This window comes from Balaenoptera borealis (genome assembly GCF_965194805.1).
Source record: "Balaenoptera borealis genome assembly, chromosome: 1".
In the NCBI taxonomy this organism is placed as follows: domain Eukaryota; kingdom Metazoa; phylum Chordata; class Mammalia; order Artiodactyla; family Balaenopteridae; genus Balaenoptera; species Balaenoptera borealis.
In genome coordinates, this window is record NC_138860.1 from 115819446 (window position 1) to 115839625 (window position 20180).

At 41.3% G+C, this 20180-nt stretch overlaps 1 protein-coding gene across 8 annotated transcripts in view; it reads right to left on the reverse strand.

Moving 5' to 3' along the window:
* The window catches only part of LRRC8B (leucine rich repeat containing 8 VRAC subunit B), a 73422-nt gene that overhangs the window by 25269 nt on the left and 27973 nt on the right, over nt 1-20180 (reverse strand). For 6 of the 8 annotated variants that reach the window (XM_082384125.1, XM_082384119.1, XM_082384122.1 and 3 more), the window contains one exon: nt 9417-9472. The exons of 1 other annotated variant lie outside the window; for it this stretch is intronic. The gene's annotated coding sequence lies outside the window, so the exon portion shown is untranslated. Of the gene's footprint in view, nt 1-9416; nt 9473-14034; nt 14144-20180 lie in introns of all 8 variants that reach the window. One more of the 8 variants, XM_082384123.1, reaches the window with a different exon arrangement.

Sequence of the window (20180 nt, forward strand, 5' to 3'; positions counted from 1 at the left end):
GTAGTCGTGGCACATGGGCTTAGTTGCTCCACGGCATATGGGATCTTCCTGGACCAGGGCTTGAACCCGTGTCCCCTGCATTGGCAGGTGGATTCTTAACCACTGCACCACCAGGGAAGCCCTGCCATATTTATTCTAACTGAGAATTATTTGTAAAGAATTTTTCCTGTTCATCTTTTTAAGAACTATAAACTTTTCCTCTAATCATCTAATTCAGATTTCCTTTGATGAGTTCCTTGTCAATAAGAGAATAAAAATCTGTTGTTAATAATCTAATATCTGTTTTCCTACTTTCAAAATACTTTCATTTACATTAATTTGTTTCATACCTACAACAAACCATTAAGATAAATATTATTCTTCACATTTAAAAAAATATTTATTTATTTATTTATTTTTGGCTGTGTTGGGTCTTCGTTTCTGTGCGAGGGCTTTCTCTAGTTGTGGCAAGCGGGGGCCACTTTTCATTGCGGTGCGCGGGCCTCTCACTATTGCGGCCTATCTTGTTGCGGAGCACAGGCTCCAGACGCGCAGGCTCAGTAGTTGTGGCTCACGGGCCTAGTTGCTCCGCGGCATGTAGGATCTTCCCAGACCAGGGCTCCAACCCGTGTCCCCTGCATTAGCAGGCAGATTCTCAACCACTGCACCACCAGGGAAGCCCCTTCACATTTTATAAACATGGAAAATAAGGCAGGCCCAAAGGAGTTATCTTGTCCAAGGTGACGAAACTGGCAAGAAATAGCAACAACTAGAACCCAGGTCCTCAGGCTAAAATCTCAGTCCTTGTCCACACCAGACCACACTGTCCAGATCATTCAATCCAATTAAGCCAGTCTGAGTTCTTTCAAAAGCTAAGAAAAATTTGAATATTTAACTCCCTCCCCTAACTGCAATGGACTGAATGTTTGTGTCGCTGAAAAATACATATTTTGAAATCCTAATCCCTCAATGTGATAGTATGAGGAGGTGGGGCCTTGGGAGGTGATTAGGTCATGAGGGTGGAGCCCTCATGAATGGGATTAGTGCCCTTATAAAGGGGACCCCAGAGAGCTCTCCTGCCTCTTCCACTATGTGAGGAAACAGCAAGAACGTGGCCATCTATGAACTAGGAAGTGAGTTCTCATCAGACACTGAATCTGCTGGTGCCATGATCTTAGACTTCCCAGCCTCCAGAAATTGTGAGAAATAAATGTTTGTTGTTAAAGTCATACAGTCTGTGGTAGTTTACTATAGCAGCCTGAAGGGACTAAGACATCAACTTACCCCAACATCTGCATTATAACTGGGTTCCATTTTAATCTTTGAAAGATAAGGATACAAAGGATATAGCTTTCCACAATGTCTCCGTTTACATACTATATAATCTGCTTTCTCAGCTAGACTTTTTCTACTGAACATTTTCCACTGAACAATTTAAGACTTTATATAAATATATAGCATCTGGATTTAATGATGTATGAAAAGTCTCAAGCATTCCTATATGTTAAATGATGTTAATTTTTCTAATTGAAGTGCTTAACTGGAGAGTTAGAGCATAGCTGTCCTTTGTCATTACAACATTTAATACTGTTTGTGTGTCCAGGAAATTTTTTCCAGACCATATTTTTGCAAACAATGAGGATCCAATCCAAATCAGATCTCTATTTCTAATATACAAATGCACTAAATCAGTTCAAAGAAACAAAGTTAAAAGTAAAGGATTTTATGGTCCTAATCCCATTCCTTTAGCTTTTAAACATTGTTAAAAAATCATAAAAGCTTTTCAAAGCAGATGAATTCATCTGACAATCTCACCCCAAAGTCTCTAAGACTGGAACAACAACACTCAAGTTAGCCAGTCTTTACTTCCCACTAGTCCTTGTTTTACTTTGAAAGCATTTCCAAAACAACCAGTGAAAAAATAAACAAATGATGATCAGATGGTATTTAGAGTCATTGTATAATGAGAACTGGATGCTACTTCAAAGCTCTCTGTCTCTGGCCCCAGGCAGGGACACAGCCAAACAATACAGAATGGGGTTTCTCTATACTACTCTCACTGAAAATTGATTTTAAAATCGCCTTACATCCTTTCAAAATGCTTAGTCCTACTTCTCATCAAGATGTTTCCTGGGTCTGGGCTTCCCTGGTGGTGTAGTGGTTAAGAATCCACCTGCCAATGCAGAGGACACAGGTTCGAGCCCTGGTCCGGGAAGATCCCACATGCCGCAGAGCAACTAAGCCAGTGTACCACAACTACTGAGCCTGTGCTCTAGAGCCCACAAGCCACAACTACTGAGCCCGCCTGCCACAACTACTGAAGCCCGTGTGTCTAGAGCCCATGCTCTGCAACAAGAGAAGCCACTGCAACGAGAAGCCCGCGCACCACAACAAAGAGTAGCCCCCGCTCGCCGCAACTAGAGAAAGCCGGCATGCAGCAACGAAGACCTAACGCAGCCAAAAATAAAAAAAATAAAAATAAATAAATTTATTTAAAAAAAAGATGTTTCTTGGGTCTAACATATATCTAACTGCAATTTTATTTTGTCTTTTTTTTTGTTGTTTAATATCTTTACTGGAGTATAATTGCTTTACAATGGTGTCTTAGTTTCTGCTTTATAACAAAGTGAATCAGCTATACATATACATATATCTCCATATCTCCTCCCTCTTGCGGCTCCCTCCCACCCTCCCCATCCCACCCCTCTAGGTGGTCACAAAGCACCGAGCTCTTTGAGTTCTCTCTCTGAGAAACGATGCATTAGTATCCAGGATTAATTTGCTCCTTTGCTTTATACTATTATAAATAACCCCCTGAACCACTCACTCTTCAGAAAACTGATGACAATTACTTAGCATTTCTCAAGCACTTAAATGATCACTAGCCAGACACTAGCTTTGAGATCTAGAAGGGAACTAGGATTCATCTAGTAAAGTGTTTCTCTAACATCAACGTTCATAAATCACTGGAGAGCTTATGAAATCACAATGTGATAGGTCCCACCCTTGGAGTTTCTGATTCATTAGGTCTGCATTAGGCCTCAAGAATGTGTATTTCTAACAAATTCCTAGTTAATGTTGATGTTGCTGGTGCAGAGACCACTTCTTGAGAATCACAAATCTAAGACAGTGGTTCTCAACTTCGGCTTCACATTAGAATCCCCTGGGGCACTTTTATAAGAAACTTAAACCCAGGGCCACTCTTAAAGAACACTTTAGTTGGTCTAGGTGAGGTCAGCAATTTTTTTTTTTTTCAAATCTCCCAGGAGGAGAAGCTCACAAGATAGATTGGCAATGAAATATCTGGGGAAAGTGCCAACTTTTTAAGTCTTCCTGAAGTTTCAGATGTCTAGAGTGCTCCTCCTCCCCACAAACTACAAAGTAACAGCTACCATCAACTAGAGGAACCTTCAGAGACTCAGGTGTACGGTAGGAGAACACTGAGTCACTGAGCTAGAGAGATTTGCAGGACGGATTTGAGGAGAAGGATTAGAAACAAGGGGGTGGCTGAAAGGCTATTTCAATCACGTGGGCCAGAAATAATATGGAGAACTTTTGTAATATATTTGAAAAGAAAGCAGTGAATGAAATAGTCACTGTAAATGAAAATTCAATGCCACTTAGCAACATCAAATGTCCTAAGAGAGGTCCATGGAGAAACAGGGTCAAAAGGATTCCGATTCTGATCCTATGGTATTATAGGATCTTCCACAGTTTATAGCACATGGTGTACAGTAAGTATTTGTACAATAAATAACTGAACGTACAAAAATGCAGAAGGCAGAAGAATATTTCGTTCACATGTTAGGCAGGGTGTATCTAAGATGATTAAGCCTTTCCACAGAGAGGCTAGAACTTGGAAGCATATAGATGGGAAGGATTTTGGCTAACTATTCTGCATATTCCAAACCTCAACAGCTTAAAAATAGTTTTATTTCTTGTGATTCTGTGGGTGGTTCTTTTATTTCCTGGTGTTGGCTGGCACAAAGATGGCTGGAAGGTCCAAAATGTCTTCATTCATCAGGTTGGTAGTTGGTGCTGACTGCTGGCTGGTACTTTGTGTGAGACTTCTTGTGGCTGTTCGAGTGTCCTCACATAGCTTGGTGGTTGGGTTCTAAAACAGTGCATTTCAAGCAAAGAGGCAAAACCTGCAGTTCTTTCATGGGATAGCTCTCAAAGCTACACGGTGTCATGTCCACTATATTCTATTGGTCAAAGGAGTCAGGTACCAGCCCAGATTCAAGGAGGCAAATGCCTCCTCTCAGTGGGAAAAGAGGCAAAGAATGTGCAGCCGTGTTTAATCCACTGCAGTCTACTCTCTGCCCACAAATGATTTACATTCCTCTCACATGAAAGCCTCACCCTCTGCCAAGCCCCCCAGACGTTTCATTCTGCTATGGCATCAAGTTCAGGCTTGAAGTCTAGGATCTTGTCATCTAAATCATGTCCAGTATGCTATGGGACAACACCCTTAAGATTCTTAGAAGCCCTTCTGTCTAGCTGAGAAGAGGCACTGCCTTAAATCTTTTTAAAGTCTTAATACAGGGTCCTATACCTGTTGCCTGGCTTTTATTTGTACCTTAAGACCAAGTTTTACTGCACTAGTGCTGCTCTGGATCTGATCTTTCAACCTGAGGCCGTTTCTTACTTTGAAAGAAACAGTTTTATTCACGACCCCAGAAAATTCTGGATTGGAAATATGTCCTCTAAAGTCTACTTAAAATCTGAACCGTTTCTTCTATAATTAATCTCTCTCTTACAATACTTTGGTCATAAGTGGTTTTAAAAAGTCAATTGGTACTTCCAAACTTCTGCTGGGAAATCTAAGCTAGATCCACAAATCGGTTAGGTTCATTTTCTATCTTCCATGTTACTGTAAGTGTCAATCTTAATTTTTTTGTCAATACATAACAAGGGTACCATTTTATATCCTCCAATAGCAATTTCCTCACTGCTCTTCGAGCCACCATTAAGAATCTTCTGGGACTTCCCTGGTGGCGCAGTGGTCAAGAATCTGCATGCCAATGCAGGGGACACAGGTTTGAGCCCTGGTCCGGGAAGATCTCACATGCCATGGAGCAACTAAGCCTGTGAGCCACAAGTACTGAGCCCGCATGCCTAGAGCCGGTGCTCCACAACAGGAGAAGCCACTGCAATGAGAAGCCCACACACAGCAATGCAACTAGAGAAAGCCCGCGCACAGCAACGAAGACCCAATGCAGCCAAAAATAAATAAATAAATAAATAAATTTTTTAAAAAAAGAATCTTCTTTTTAAAAAACTTTTATTTATTTATTTATTTATGGCTGTGTTGGGTCTTCATTGCTGCGTGCGGGCTTTCTCTAGTTGCGGTGAGTGGGACCTACTCTTCGTTGCAGTGCACAGGCTTCTCTTTGCGGTGGCTTCTCTTGTTTTGGAGCACAGGCTCTAGGCACGCGGGCTTCAGTAGTTGTGGCACGCGGGCTCAGTAGTTGTGGCTTGCGGGCTCTAGAGCGCAGGCTCAGTAGTTGTGGTGCATGGGCTTAGTTGCTCCACGGCATGTGGGATCTTCCCGGACCAGGGCTCGAACCCGTGTTCCCTGCATTGGCAGGTGGATTCTTAACCATTGCGTCACCAGGGAAGTCCAATAATCTTCTTACTTCCCCTTCAGGTTCACTGCTACCTGGTCTCAAAGCCAATGCCAGACGTTTTCTTGTGGCAACACCTCACTTCTAGGCACCAATTTTTGTTTTGGTTCTTTATTGCTATGTAACAAGCCATCCCGAAACGTAGCAGCTGAAATAACCATTCATCATTTCTGATGAATCTGTGGGATGATGAGGCAGTTCTGTTTCATGTGGTGTTGGCTGAAGGTCCAAAATGCCTCAGTCACAGGGCTGGCATTTTGGCTGGCTGCTGGCCTGGAGCTCAGCTTCAGCTAATGACCAGGGGCTTTGTCACTCCTCCACACATGGCTGTTTAGGCTGCCTCAGAGCAAGGTGGCTAAGTTCTAAGTAGGAACATTACAAGCACACAAAAGCAGAAGCTACAAATCTCCTTAAGGTCTAGCCTTAGAAATTACTCCACACCATTTCTTCCTTTTGATGGGGCAAAAAGGAAACAGATCCAGCCCAGATTCAAAAGGAAGGGAAATAGACTCCATCTCTTGATGGGGAAAATCACAAAGTATTTGCAGCCATCTTTAATCCACTATAGGAAGTCAAGAGCATTTAAGTAGTAGATAGTGCCACAGAAATGAATTAATTCTTTGAAAGAATTTAGTGAGTGAAGAATAGAATCTCTCTCCCCTTTATAACATATCAGATGAGGAAGGACTATCAGACAAGGAAGAGTAAAGGGGGATAGAATAGCAGGGTCAGTGAGGTAAAAAAGCAGCACAGTGTTTCTGGAGCACAGAAATCAAAGGGTCTGACATCATAGTCAAAACAGAGAAACCAAAGGAGAATAGTGATGTGTAACTATCATTCTGCAGCTTCTTACACAAAGCTGTAGAGTGGAAATGGATCTGTGAAACAATCAGATAATATGCTAAATATTAGAAAAATTACCCGTATCATCTAAAGTCCCAGGAGAAAGTTACTGAATACGACAACTAAGAGCACGTGAACAACTCTAGAAATCCTAATTAAATTGGAGTTGTTGAACTTTAAGGAACATTGTTTCACTATTCCTTGTTTCTGATGGTTATGAAATACATCGTGCATTTAATTTAGATGGTAATTGTGTTTTTAGAAAAAGACCTCTCAATTCTTTGATGCTTTAAGTAAGCTACCAGATTATCTAGACTACATTTAAAATGAAGAGAAGCTGCAGTCCTATTACTGTAATGTTAACACTAGAGCATAAGCCACCAGTGGCTACATAATTCCGAGAATCTGTAAACAGACAGCAACTTCAAACCCTTCTCCGCCATCTTCATTGTTTATAAAACTGTTCTCCTGACCCCCTCCCATCACCCCAGAGTCAGCAAGCCATAAAGTCGAGCCAAACCCAGTCCCTGTGCAGTCCCTGGGGAACCACACACGCTCTCCTTTCAAATGACTGGCCGATAGCAGTGATCATCAGTCCATTTGCTTCTACAGTAATTCTTCCATAGGTGACCTACCTTTCACAGCAGCAGAATCATATGGACTGTTTAACCCAAGAAGAAACCACAGAGATCAGAGTCTAACTCTTCACACATAAGGAAACTAAATTTCAAAGATGTTCAAGCAGCTTCTCTAGGGTCACAGGGTAGTAGAACATGGGCTTAAGGCCACCTTGCCTAATTTGAAAAGAACTAGGAGGTTGAGAGCATTGCTTCTGGTCACCTAGCCTAAGTAATAATAGGGCTTATTAATAAAATAAAACAGGGGTTTGGAACATGAAGTTGCAAAAATAGTCCAGAACATTTCTGTGTTATAATTTTTTAAAACTATAAATCAAAATGAGATTTTTCTTTTTTTTTAGCTCTGGGACACACAAACCAGTGTATTCTAGAAATACTTAAACATATGATTAAGCCACTAGTCTTAACCCTTTCTCTAAAGTTAACATTTATATACATTCAATTATGGAGGTTAGGACTACAAAGGCATACCAAGGAAATATGAGGCCTTGTTTCTGCTTTCATGGGATTTACAATCCTATTGTGGAGAGAAGGCATGCATAGTTGAGAGTTAGCAGCACCATCTTATACTGTCATTTCAGTGCCAAAATGAGTGGGATGATGGCCAAAAGTAAGCACTGCATTCGGTTCTACACAAACAAAATATCCAAAGAGAATGGGTGAAACGTTACTGAGAATGGTAAAGCAGTACTTGTCAAACAAAGGTCAGGATTTAGTCTGTTCATGCAACAAATATTTAGAATGTCTACTATGTGCCAGGCAGAGTTCTAAGTGTTAGGGAAATATAGATGTGCAAGACAGACAAGATCCCTGCTCTCAGGGACCTTACTGTGTAGTAAGGAAAGAGAGAAAACCAAATACACACACATGATAAAATCAGAAATGTTATGAAGAATACATAGCTACTTTAGACTGGGGAGTGAGGAAAGGCCTCTTTAGAAGGACTACCATTAGAACAGGGGTCTAAATGGAGCCTACCAGATGATGATACTGGGGAAGATCATTCCAGGGAGAAGGAGCAAGAAGCTTAGGATGTGTGCAGATCAGAAAGGAGGACACCTGGCTGGAATGTCAGAAGCCTGGGGAAAGTAGAGTAACAGAGGGCCTGCAGTCAAGATAAAGAGTTAGGATAACTATAAGTAGTATAGGAGTGGTGGAAAAGCCACTGAAGAGTCATAAGGAGAGAAGTAGCTGATCTATTACTAGCTTTTAAGAATTCGCAGTCAACTCAATGAATCAGCAGGGAAATGCGGATATACTCGAGAAGTCCAAGTATCTACCTTCATCTTTAAAAAGAAAGGTGTTCAGAATACAGCAGGGGATAGATCCACTGTCCCCACCACTGCTTTACCTGGACTCTATGTTCAGAGCTGAGTGACACAGCTTTAAGACATATGTCATATTCACAACACTGGAGAGCCATGCAATTTAATACAGTGTACAAATTAATCATTCATCATGTCAAAGTCAAAAGCTCTGCCACAGAGCTAATTTAAGATTAAACTTCCACAACTGTAAAAGATGAATGATGTTTGCAGGAAGCAACAGGATATAGAACTTGTTTATTTCTGACTTACCTACTCTAGAAAAGCATGGCCATGTTTTCATTACGGAAACATGGCAAACCAATTCTACACATTAAAAATGCTACCCTAGGGACTTCCCTGGTGGCGCAGTGGTTAAGAATCTGCCTGCCAATGCAGGGGACACGGGTTCGAGCCCTGGTCTGGGAAGATCCCACATGCCACGGAGCAACTAAGCCCGTGCATCACAACTACTGAGCCTGCATGCCACAACTACTGAAGCCCACGAGCCTAGAGCCCATGCTCCGCAACAAGGGACACCACTGCAATGAGAAGCGCGCACCGCAACGAAGAGTAGCCCCAGCCCGCCGCAACTAGAGAAAGCCCATGCGCAGCAACGAAGACCCAATGCAGCCAAATTAATTAATTAATTTTTTAAAATGCTACCTTAAACAAAAATCAGAAAAATATAGACATGGAGTCATGGAATCTAAGTCTCTCATAGACATTTATTATATTCCTTAGATCTTTAATGTTAAAAAAATGACAAATATCAAACACATACACATATCCTTTCCTACTACAAAACCAACAAAGGATAGGAAGATGACATTTTACCAAAATGTATACAGATTTAATTTTCTGTTTAATTGGTTTAAAAACATCAAAAGGACTTTACTCAAAACATCTGTAAGAATAGTAATCTCTTTTTACACACTAAGTATTCAGTACTTATTTGCCCCAAGCTACCAGTGTAATAGTAATTATCTTTACCATGTGTTCACAATTCAGAATATTAATCTTACCCTATGAATGCCTGGTCAACCGGAAACTCTGCAATTAGTTTCTATTTAAAAAATTCCTAAAGAGAAATCATAAACATATTGTTATATTTTATGCATCATAGGACTTTTTATCCACTTTAAAGACAATTTTATCCACTTTAAAGAGACGATATATCCACTTACGTGGTTCTAAAGTTTCAAACAGCTATAATAACTTTATGAAACATATAAAAGATAACTTTTTTAAAAAGCCACTGCTGTTAAAGAGATCACTTTCTGACCTCTTACAAAAGGTGTCAAATAAAACCCAGGGAGAGAAACAAAATCACTGTCACAAGCTACACATTTAATCCCATCAGCATGGCAATTTACAAGGCATAAAATATGAACTTTAAATTTTTAATGAAGAATGAGGTAAGCATTATGAGGCACCACTCATTTTATAAATAAAAGATAGAAAAACTCATTGAAAATATCTATGCTTCTTACAGAAAATAGGAAAACATGGGGAAAAACAACTTAATGTTTAGGATTGTTTTCCCCTTCCAGTTTTGTTTTTGTTTTTGCTGGCCTGCTAGTTTTACACAACTATGCCATTATAAAATTCAGTGTTATGATACTGAGATCTCTTTTTGCCTCATCATTTCTCAGAGGCTTTCTCGATGTTGTTGTAGTTTCTCGAAACATCATTTTTGAAGCATAGTAGTTCATACATGGCTATGTCATAGGTTACAAAATCATTTCCCTACTGAATCTTGTTTTCCCTTTTTATTACTAATAATGCTGTAAACATCTCTAACTCTGTTCATATGATTTCCTTTGCATAGACCTCCAAAAGTAAGAGTAATAGATCAAAGAGCATGAACATTTTAAGGCTTCTGATACATAACATCCAATTACTTCCCAAGAAGATTATACTAATTTTCTTTCCTGTAAACAATATGAGTAGTACCCTCACCAGATGCGGGAATCATCATTAAAAAGAAAAGTCTTCGCTAATTCCACACATGAAAAGGATCTTGTTGCTTTATTGTGCATTACTTTGAATTGGGTTGAATGCTTCCCAACATGTTTTAACGATGAGTTTCATTCCTCTTTTCTGTTTCACATTTACCTAAACCAGAGTAATATTTTGCGGAGAAGATATAAATGCAGAACTTAATGAAAGCTCTCTCACAATGACAACTTGTTATCTCAGAGTGCAGCCATTGCTGTCAAGTAAAAAAACAAAATGTAGCTCAGTTTCTTTATCCAGCCTAAAATCAAATCACTCAAACTAATTTTAGAAACAACAGCAAACATTATCACCTTTCTTCCTCCCCAGCAGCGAACCAAAGTATAAGTTGCAAGAATGAAATGTGAAAGTACTAAATGGCGACGCTTCTAAGAATAGAAATAAACAGTCCATATTAGGCAAGATCAAAACAGGACTTGGACTGTCACAGTAATTGTGACAGACCCAGCTGCCGAGGAAGCATCAGTGGGCTCCCCAGCTAGCTATGCTGGATGGGGGCTATAAAACCGGCTTTACCTACCCTCTGAAAAACATTTACTCTCCCCAGAGGCAAGACACAAGATGTGTATTTTCACTGAAAAAATCAATTCCAAGATAACCTAAAAAAATGTATCCTGGAAGATTTGGAGATGACAAGCCTAACACTGAGAGCTCCCTTTCTCAAATAAGAGCTCCTTTCAGAAGGTTCCCAGTGAGGGACACAGAAGGGAACGCTCCCAAGTGACTGTGGATTAAGAAATAATAGGGAGTAATCAGCTTTCTGATAGAAAAACAAAACGCCCCAAGGCTTTTACTTTGAAAACTGAGAAGTCTGGGTGCTCTTATTTCCTTCTGGTCAGTGGAGACAGCGGAGATTGACAAAACAAACTCCTTTGTAGTAAAAGCAAAGGCCTACTATAAAATCTTAGAATCTGAGAAAGGCTTTCCATTTGGGAGAATTTGTCTTTCAGTGATAGATTCCTTTTAAGATTTAGCAAGAAGTCAAGAATCTTTGCAGGTCAATATGGCAAGAATCCCTGCAATGTCACACTTATTCAACCTGCCTTGTGCAATTCCATAAGATTAAGGCTTTAGGTTGCGTAAAATTAAAGTATCCTATTTTCATCAATTTGAAAGGTTCAGACTCTGAATACCAGATTTACTGAAGAGAGGGACATTTCACTTCACCATCGGTCCCACCCTAGGATCACTCCATGAATCACCGCCATGAGCCACACTGACCTCCACAGGCTGCGTTCACTGCTCTTCCCTCTCCTTTCCTGGAATACTTTATCAATAGTTCTCTCACACTGTTTCATGACATGTAATAAGCTACTGCCTCAAGTTCCTTGAGGACTGGGGCAGAATCTCATTTACCTATATTCTCAGGATCTATCCCAGCATCTCTTTCCGAGGCTAGGTTAAGCGCCTCGATATTACGGCAGCTTCCCTGTACCAATTCATCAATGGGGTGTTGAAACATCTTTGGAAAGTTAGCTAAATTAAACTAAAATAGTATCTACCAGACTTTTCTCAGGGATTGTTCAGAATGCGGTTGGAAGGAAAGACAAAGAGTCTGCTACTTCTGGTCAGTTGAGATCCTGGCAACTGGCAGAAGTGGGAACTAGAGGGGCTCTTTGGCTACCCTCTTCTCTCTCATACAGCTCCTGGCTTCTCTTAAAAATGTGAACAAATATTTAACGAATAGCAGTCTGAAGTGACATCAAATCATTAGCCTGCCCAGAGTAACAAGTTAATAGCCCACCCAGGGTGCTCCCATGTCCCAGTTCTGCCCCTGCGCTCATCATGAGTATTGAGTAAGCAATTATTGAGTGAACCAATAATACCAGATCAGGTTTCCCCACCCAGTTAGGAACCAAGGGTATGGAGGAGCAGGCCTGGCTCTCTGAAAGATCTGTGCACACATCTGGGGTACAGACACGGTGGGCCTGGAAGGGTGATAAGCAAAGCAGTGGGGACAGAGCCTCAGGCATTTCCATCTGCTCCTGACAGGTACAGAGATTCAGAGGCAGAAGCTAAGCCTTCACCCTTCAGAAAGAAAGGAGAAAATTTCATATTTGCCAGCTTACTCACCAAACATGACATCTGACAAATCTGAATGCAGAAGTGCTGTCAAATTCAGCCTGACTGGCTACATTATAATGACAGTGAGTCAATTTGAATCAGTGATGGATCAATGGATAAATGCCACAGCAGTCTTAAATGACCTTAATATCACATCAAATTATAATTTCAAAATTCTTCTTTTGTACAAATTAACAGTATAATGCAACAGGAATAATGCTGGGACCAGCGGAAGCGTCAAGATACCACCCAACAAGGATACCGTGTGCCATGCTGTTCTGTGCCCATTTCTTGTCCAGTCTACCTTCTCCCAACACCACAGGCTCTGGGAAGGTGAGGACTTCCCTTGTCACCCAGGGCCTGCCACATATTAGATGCTCCCTAAGTATCATAGTTCCACAACCCTGTGTGCTATTAACAAGCTAACAATATTTCAGGTACAGGGGTGGTTTCAGTCTCATAAAAGCAGTAACTTCTGATAGGGATCACTATAAGGAATGCTGTATCTGCTCGACCATATTGTTAACTCAACAACAAAAATCAAATTGCCATGCATTGCAAATCAGACTAGTGTTTACGTCAAGCTAACTTCTAACCACAAAACACAAAAGTTTAATGTTCACCAAGTACTGAATGACCGTTAAACACAAAAGATGTTTAAAATAAACACTGCTACTCACTCAACCCCCTCCCCCCCACCCCCAACAAGTACTTGTTCCATACCTGGTGCTTCTTTGGCATCGAGCGAATGGTGAGTGTTCTACCGTTTCTATTAAACTGCATCACAAATAGCTGGTCAGATGCCTCCCTGCCTCTCACTATGAGCTCTTAGAAGAGTTCAGTGTGCAAGACAGGAGCTAACACACAAGAGATTCTCAGTAATTGTCTGTTGAATGGAGAAAGGTGGTGGGAGGTGGAAAGAGGAAAGCTACCATTTACTGGGCACTTAGTGAGGTACGTATTATGACCTCAACTCTAATGGTGGGAAAGGTGAAGATGGGAGGAACTGAGAAGCTTGCTCAGGCTCAAGCTCACAAAGGAGAAGAATTCACACCAGCTCTGACTAAGAGCCATCTGCTACACCACCCCTCCAATAAGCTATGTTAAAAGGAGTTTTACATAGAATGTGACATCACTTAAAAAAACACCGACAATCTATCTTTTAGAGAAACTGAAAGACAATCTAAAAATCAGATCTATATAGTCTTCCTGTTCATTACTCAGTATTGCATCTAGTGAAACAGAATCAACAACTGCTCCCTCCATCCTGCTTGCCTCTATTAAGTAATTAAGATCAACATGAACAGGAGTGCATCCTACTGGCACAACCTCTTACGGAGAAACATTCACCCACCCCTGTAACGACAAGAGGAATAACCCAAGTTTAATCTGTATTTAAATGATCTTTTACATGGGTTTTCTTCCTGGCCTTCCTATTAAAATGTGGTTAAACTAAATTTATGCCATATCACCTAAATACGACCTTCTTTCTGAATGACTTAATAAAGAAGTATCGCATGTCTTCAATCTGTTAGTTACTTTGTTAGGCTTAGTTCTTACCTGACACTCTTAGGAGGAAGAGAGTATAGCAGAATGGTTAAGATCAAGTTCTGACTGTGTCATTTACCACCTGCTTGATCTTAGATAAGCTAAGTATCAATTTTCTCATCTGTAAAATAGAGATAATAATGGAGTTGTTGTAAGAATTAAATGAGATAGCTATAAATCTAATGTTTAGCATAGCAGGAGGTACAAAGTAAATGCTCAAAAATGATAATTTATTAACTGAGTAGTAGGTTTATTTAAGGTGAATTCTTTAAAGGTTGGCTTTAAATTACCCTGTAAAGAGAAACCAGACTGGATATTAGGGGGTTTGGTTTTCCACCCAAGCTAGAGATTTCCATGCCACGTTTTGCAATGTGTCACATGACTCCAGTTACTAGAAAGTGTTGTGCAATATAAATATAAATGTAATTTACCTCTATTATTTAATATATGACACATAGGGAAGACCAAGTATCGTGAAGCCAAAACAATACAAGGTGATGCAACATTCGTAAAAAGTTAACCTGTGCAAGTACCCTCTACTTTTTGATGCAATGCCTGCCTTCCCAATCAAGATTCATGCTTCAGACAAGTCAGATATAGCCAGAATCACCCAAGGCCATGTTTTAAAATCTATAATCACAGATGCACAACAATGTGAATGTGCTTCATGCCACAGAACTGTACACTTTAAAATGGTTAAAATCGTTAATTTTATATTACATATATTTTACCACAAAAAAAAATCTATCATGTAAAACAGGAAGACTGTTCTGACTGCTTTAAAATGAACACAAATGGATTACACAAAATAAATATACAGCAGGCCCCTATGTACTAGAAAACATACCAACACATAAAAATATTATTTTACTGTGTCAAATTTGCTTTGTCCATAATTCATAGGTTATTATAATAAATACTAAATATTTCATTATCAATTTTTTGTTACCTTTAATTGGAAGGATTTGGGTGGGGGAGATATGATCTCACTAATTTGCCTAGAAAAGGTGTGGGTCTCTTTTATACTAGATAAACAGCCATATATGAAGCTAACACATTCAAATATCTTCTAGTGACTAGCTAGGTAAACACACACATGAGATCTTTTTTTTCTCCTAAAATAACCACTGAAGCACCCACATGTTTACAACAATCATTAATAACTTGAGATGAATTTGCAAAGTATTTGATCCTCTTGTTAATCTTCTTTTATTTAGAGGTCAGTTCAGCAGAAAGCATCTAGGACAGCCTTATAGGGTGCAAGTCGGGGTGAGGGAGAGGTTGGTGGTAAGGCAGAGAGATTGTGTGTGTGTGTGTGTAAGTGGTTAGAGAAGAGCCATCATAATCCTTTACCTTAGTGATAGCAGACATACTTATCAGGCACTTACACTAGTCAATCAATCAATCCCTGAGGCTTTCATAATAACGCGTATTTTTGTAGGACTGCCTTGTTACTTCCTTGGTCTCTGGATTATGTGTGGTAGAAATGTCCATTCAAGGCACGAGTGAATAAAGGTAGTGATCCATATCAAATGAGAGCCAATTTAATAAGAGCAATAGCTGCTCTGCCTCTCTATAGGGCTATACTGAAGAAGGATGAGGGGACTGTAGTAATGAAACGGGATGTTTAAATGAAGGAAAGTAACCATCACCATGGCACACAGAAGAAGACTATGAGGCATCACACCCTAACAGAAAGAACCCCTGACTAGGTGTCAGGAGACCCAATTTCTACTCTCTACTTTACATTTAACTGACAGTATAGTGTTGGGCAAGTCATCTCACATCATCTGACCTGACTTCCCCCTCACTTGTCATGTTCGAGAGAGAGACAAATGATAGCTGGACCCTCCACTTCCTGCATTCCACTATCCTGCGAGTTGATTAATTGCCGCTGGAGCTAAGGGAGACCTAATCTGAAGAGACTCCTATGGAGTGGTGAGAATCAAGAAGGGCTTTGAAAGAAGAAGGTGACAGCACCAGGAAAAGCATTAACTCGAAGATGGCTGCTGCATGTTTCCTTAGAAAGAGAGCACACTGAATGATCTGCAATTGGAAACTAATAAATTGGGCTGGCCAAAAAGAGAGAAAAAGTGGGTCATAGCAAGAAAAGAAGGTCATCAGGTCAAGCATATGAGGAAAGCATTGATTTTAATTGAAGGGAAAAAGGTAAGAGGGAACCTTGGAAGGGTCCTAATACTACCATCTCTCAGGCAGCAGGGTTCGCCAGGATTCAGTCACTGACCAGTAGCTTCTCTGCTCATGCACATGCTCTCCTGGGATGACATCCTCTATTCTTAAGAATTATCCAGGGCTTCCCTGGTGGCGCAGTGGTTAAGAATCTGCCTGGCAAAGCAGGGGACATGGGTTCGAGCCCTGGTCCAGGAAGATCCCACATGCCGCGGAGCAACTAAGTCCGTGCGCCACAACTACTGGGCCTGAGCTCTAGAGCTCGCAAGCCACAACTACTGAAGCCCTCACACCTAGAGCCCGTGCTCTGCAACAAGAGAAGCACTGCAATGAGAAGCCTGTGCACCCCAACGAAGAGCAGGCCCCACTCCCTGCAACTAGAGTGAGCCCATGCACGGCAATGAAGACCCAACGCAGTCAAAAATAAATAAATTAAATAAATTTTAAAAAAAAGAAAAAATAAGATAAAGGAATTATCCACCACCTCCCTGTAGATGATCCCCCAAAATTATATGACAAGCTCAGCTCCCTAGTCCTAAACTGCAGAATCATCTCCCCGCTATCTTCCCAGCTATGCACTGAGATGTGTAGAAAACTTAAACTCAGCATGTCCCAAACTGAACCTGCCATTTCTTCTCACACCCACACCAAATCTGCTCTTCCTGAGTGCCTGAATATTGGAAGCAACATTAACACTGATAGCTGAATGATGCTGAAGGTTGACAGCAACATCAAGAGCTCAGGCACCTAACCCCAAACCTTCTTTTCCTCTATTCTCTGAAATCAATTGGTTCTTTTCTTAAACTACTCCCTTCTTCTGCATCCCTGCTACCACTGCCTTGGGTGGAGCCTGCCTCATCTTTGGGGAAGACGGCTGAAATATTCTCCTCTCTTCCCTTCCTTAGTCCCATTTCCATGTTGCAGCCAGAGAGCTCTTTCTAAAACACATCACCTCCTGATTTGGTTATTTGTTATTATAAGGACAATGTCTCAGGGAGGTGGTGGGGGGCAGCAGCTGGCACTGGCACACGATGGAAACGAGTACTATCCAGCTTCTCTTGTGGTTTTATTAGCTCTTGCTATTTCCTTCCCAGGAATGCTAGTGTCTGACCGCAAAAGGCTGGGCAGACTGGACATATTCTGTGATCACCACTCACTTGAGGACAGCTGGAGTAGGGAGAATCACATGGCCACGTGGCTCACCCTGGGCACGCACACAACCTCACAAGTTGGATATGGCTGCCTTTAACTTCAGCTCATGCTGCTCGTGTCATGGATTCTGATACAGTTTGGACTACCGCTGTGAGGGGAAGGAATTTTTAAAGCCTCTGGCTCTGTTTTTATCTACATGTTACTGGTGTCTATGCTCCCAGATATCAGGCATTTTTACAGAAGTTTTATTCTACTTCCTGGTCAGCAGCAGTCATCGGTAGGGCAGTCAATTCTGGAGGCACAGAGTGATGATTACTCCTCCTGCTGCGATGTTGCCCTGTGAATGTTCTGGAGCTGCTTTAGGTAACTGCAAACTGCCCACTTTTTATTCATCTTCATATCTTTTGTTCCCCTAACCCTCCACTCCCCCCACAAGTGAGGGTAAGAGGTAGGGGCTGGTTTTCTCTGCTCCCGGTGTGGAAAACATGCCCTGGAACGATTCCAGGCCTGTCTCCACCGCCATCTGCATGGGCTAAAGCAAACCACTCGCCCAGTCCAGGCCGCCATGTCCTTGGCTTCAAAACGTGGCCAATCATACTGGCCCTGAGCTGACAGTAGTGGTAAAAGAAATACTGTGGAAGCATTCTGAAATCATTAAAGGTGCACATAAATGTAAAGGGGAACTCATTAGAGAAAACCATTTTTTTTTTTTTTTGCCAGTAAAGTAATTTTAGAAGGGGATGCTTTTGACCTTGGAGCATTATCCTAAACTGAAACAAAACAACCCATGAAGTGAGCCTTACTGACACCATCTTGGTTCCAAGGAAACAAAACGGCAAGTGTTACAAGGTCACTGACACCCCCTCACACTTAAGTCCTACTACAAAGTCAAAAAGAATTTTTTAGAAAGGCACAGGGGCCCAGGTAGCAATATGTGACCAAAACACAAAACTGGCAGTAGTCTCTTCACTGTGAGAAGACAATAACTTGAGCAGAAAGTTCTTCTCCAAATCCACCTTGCAATAATGGACTGAAAATGGACCATTCACACTATCAACTAGGGATTTAAAAAAGCAAGAAAAAAAACAACACCTGCAACCTCTGGCTCACAGTGCCAATGAACTGCAGCCATACCTGTCTGCCCAACCCAGAGAGGACTTTCAAAACATTACAGTCAGCCAAGACTGCTTACCTCTTCCAGCTCCTATTTTCGCTGGAAGAAGGTGTGGAAGTAAAGGATTGAGCAAGAGCATTAAGAGAGAAATAGGTCAGTTTCGAAAAAACCAGCTCTTATGTCATCTATGTTTCAGGTAAAAAGTCCACTTTCACCTTGGTGTTAAATCAGTGCTTCATGTTTGCAACTTGGTTAATGGCTGCTGGTGGTCAAAAACATTGGTTTTCATTTGCTCCTCTGCTGGAGCAGAAAAATGTCTGGTCTCCATTTACGGTAAACATAGTGAGTTGTCTCTTTTTCTGACATTACCTTCTCTGACGCCACCTGGGTGTCCTGCGATGCAATCCTATCCTGATACTTAAGTTAGTGCAAGATTCCACAGGTCTAAGTGCTCAGTCCGACAAGACTGCCCCCACTTTAGATGCCAGTCTCAAGTCCCAGGTACTCAGATTACCCACACTTTTGTCCAACTTAATTACAAATTCAGGGGCTCCCACAACCCCCTCCTCAAGGTTGACAATTCACTAGAACGACTCACAGAACTCAGGAAAACACTTTAGGTTTACAGGTTTATTGTAAAGGATACAACTCTGCAACAGTCAAATGGAAGAGATGCATAGGGAAAGGTATTTGGTGGTGTGTGTGGAGCTCTCATGCGCCGTCTGAGTACGCCACCCTCCCAGAACCTCGATATGTTCACTAACCTGGAAGCTCCCAGACTCTGTCGTTTAGGGGTGTTTCTGGAAGTTTCATTACATAGGCATCATTGATTAAATCACCGGACATTGGAGACTGAAAATCTCTAGTCCTTCCCCTGTCCTCAGAGGTCAGGGGGTAGACTGAAAGTTCCAACCCTCTAGTCACCTGGCTGGTCCCTCTGGCAACCAGCCCTCATCCTGAAGCTCCCTAGGGGCCCACCCACAGTCACCCCATTAGCATAAAGCCAGGTAAGGCTGAAAGGGGCTCACCATGAGTAATAAAAGATGCTCCTGTCAGGAAATTCCAAGGATTTTAGGAGCTCTGTGCCAGAAGCTGAGGGCAAAGACCAAATATAAATGTATTTCTTATTATACCACTCATAGCCTCCCACTGCATGAGAATAGTCTTACAGGAGGGCTAATTCTTATTCAAACTAGTTGCAATTTGAAACAGTGCCAAGCAGTCCACTTAGAAGGCCAAGCTCACCTGCAAGGGCCAAACAGAGCAGGCAGTCATTTAAGCCACCGGACGTCCTGAGTTAATGATTTAGAGAAGTTATGTCTTAAGGGACCCCTTCTCTGACCAGGCCCTTCACAATGTGTTCTTTTAGTTCTCTATTCCTTGTTTTCACAGCACTTAGCACACACCTTCGTGTAATTGTTCAATTGAGGTTTACTTCTCTCCCACTAAAGTATAAGCTCTAGGAGGTCTGGTCTACATGTCTCATGCTTGTCATTGTATCCCCAGGGCTTAGTAGGCAGAAGCTGCTAGTAAATATTAAATGAACATTAAAAGAATTAAAATTAGAACCCCCTCCCCCCCTTGCTTGGAGCAAAGACCAGAACAACTTCCTATAATCACCACAGTATCTTATCTTCAAATCACCTAATTCCACATGACAGGCAAAGGTCCCTGAATCCTTTAGGAGATAAAGTCTCTATTC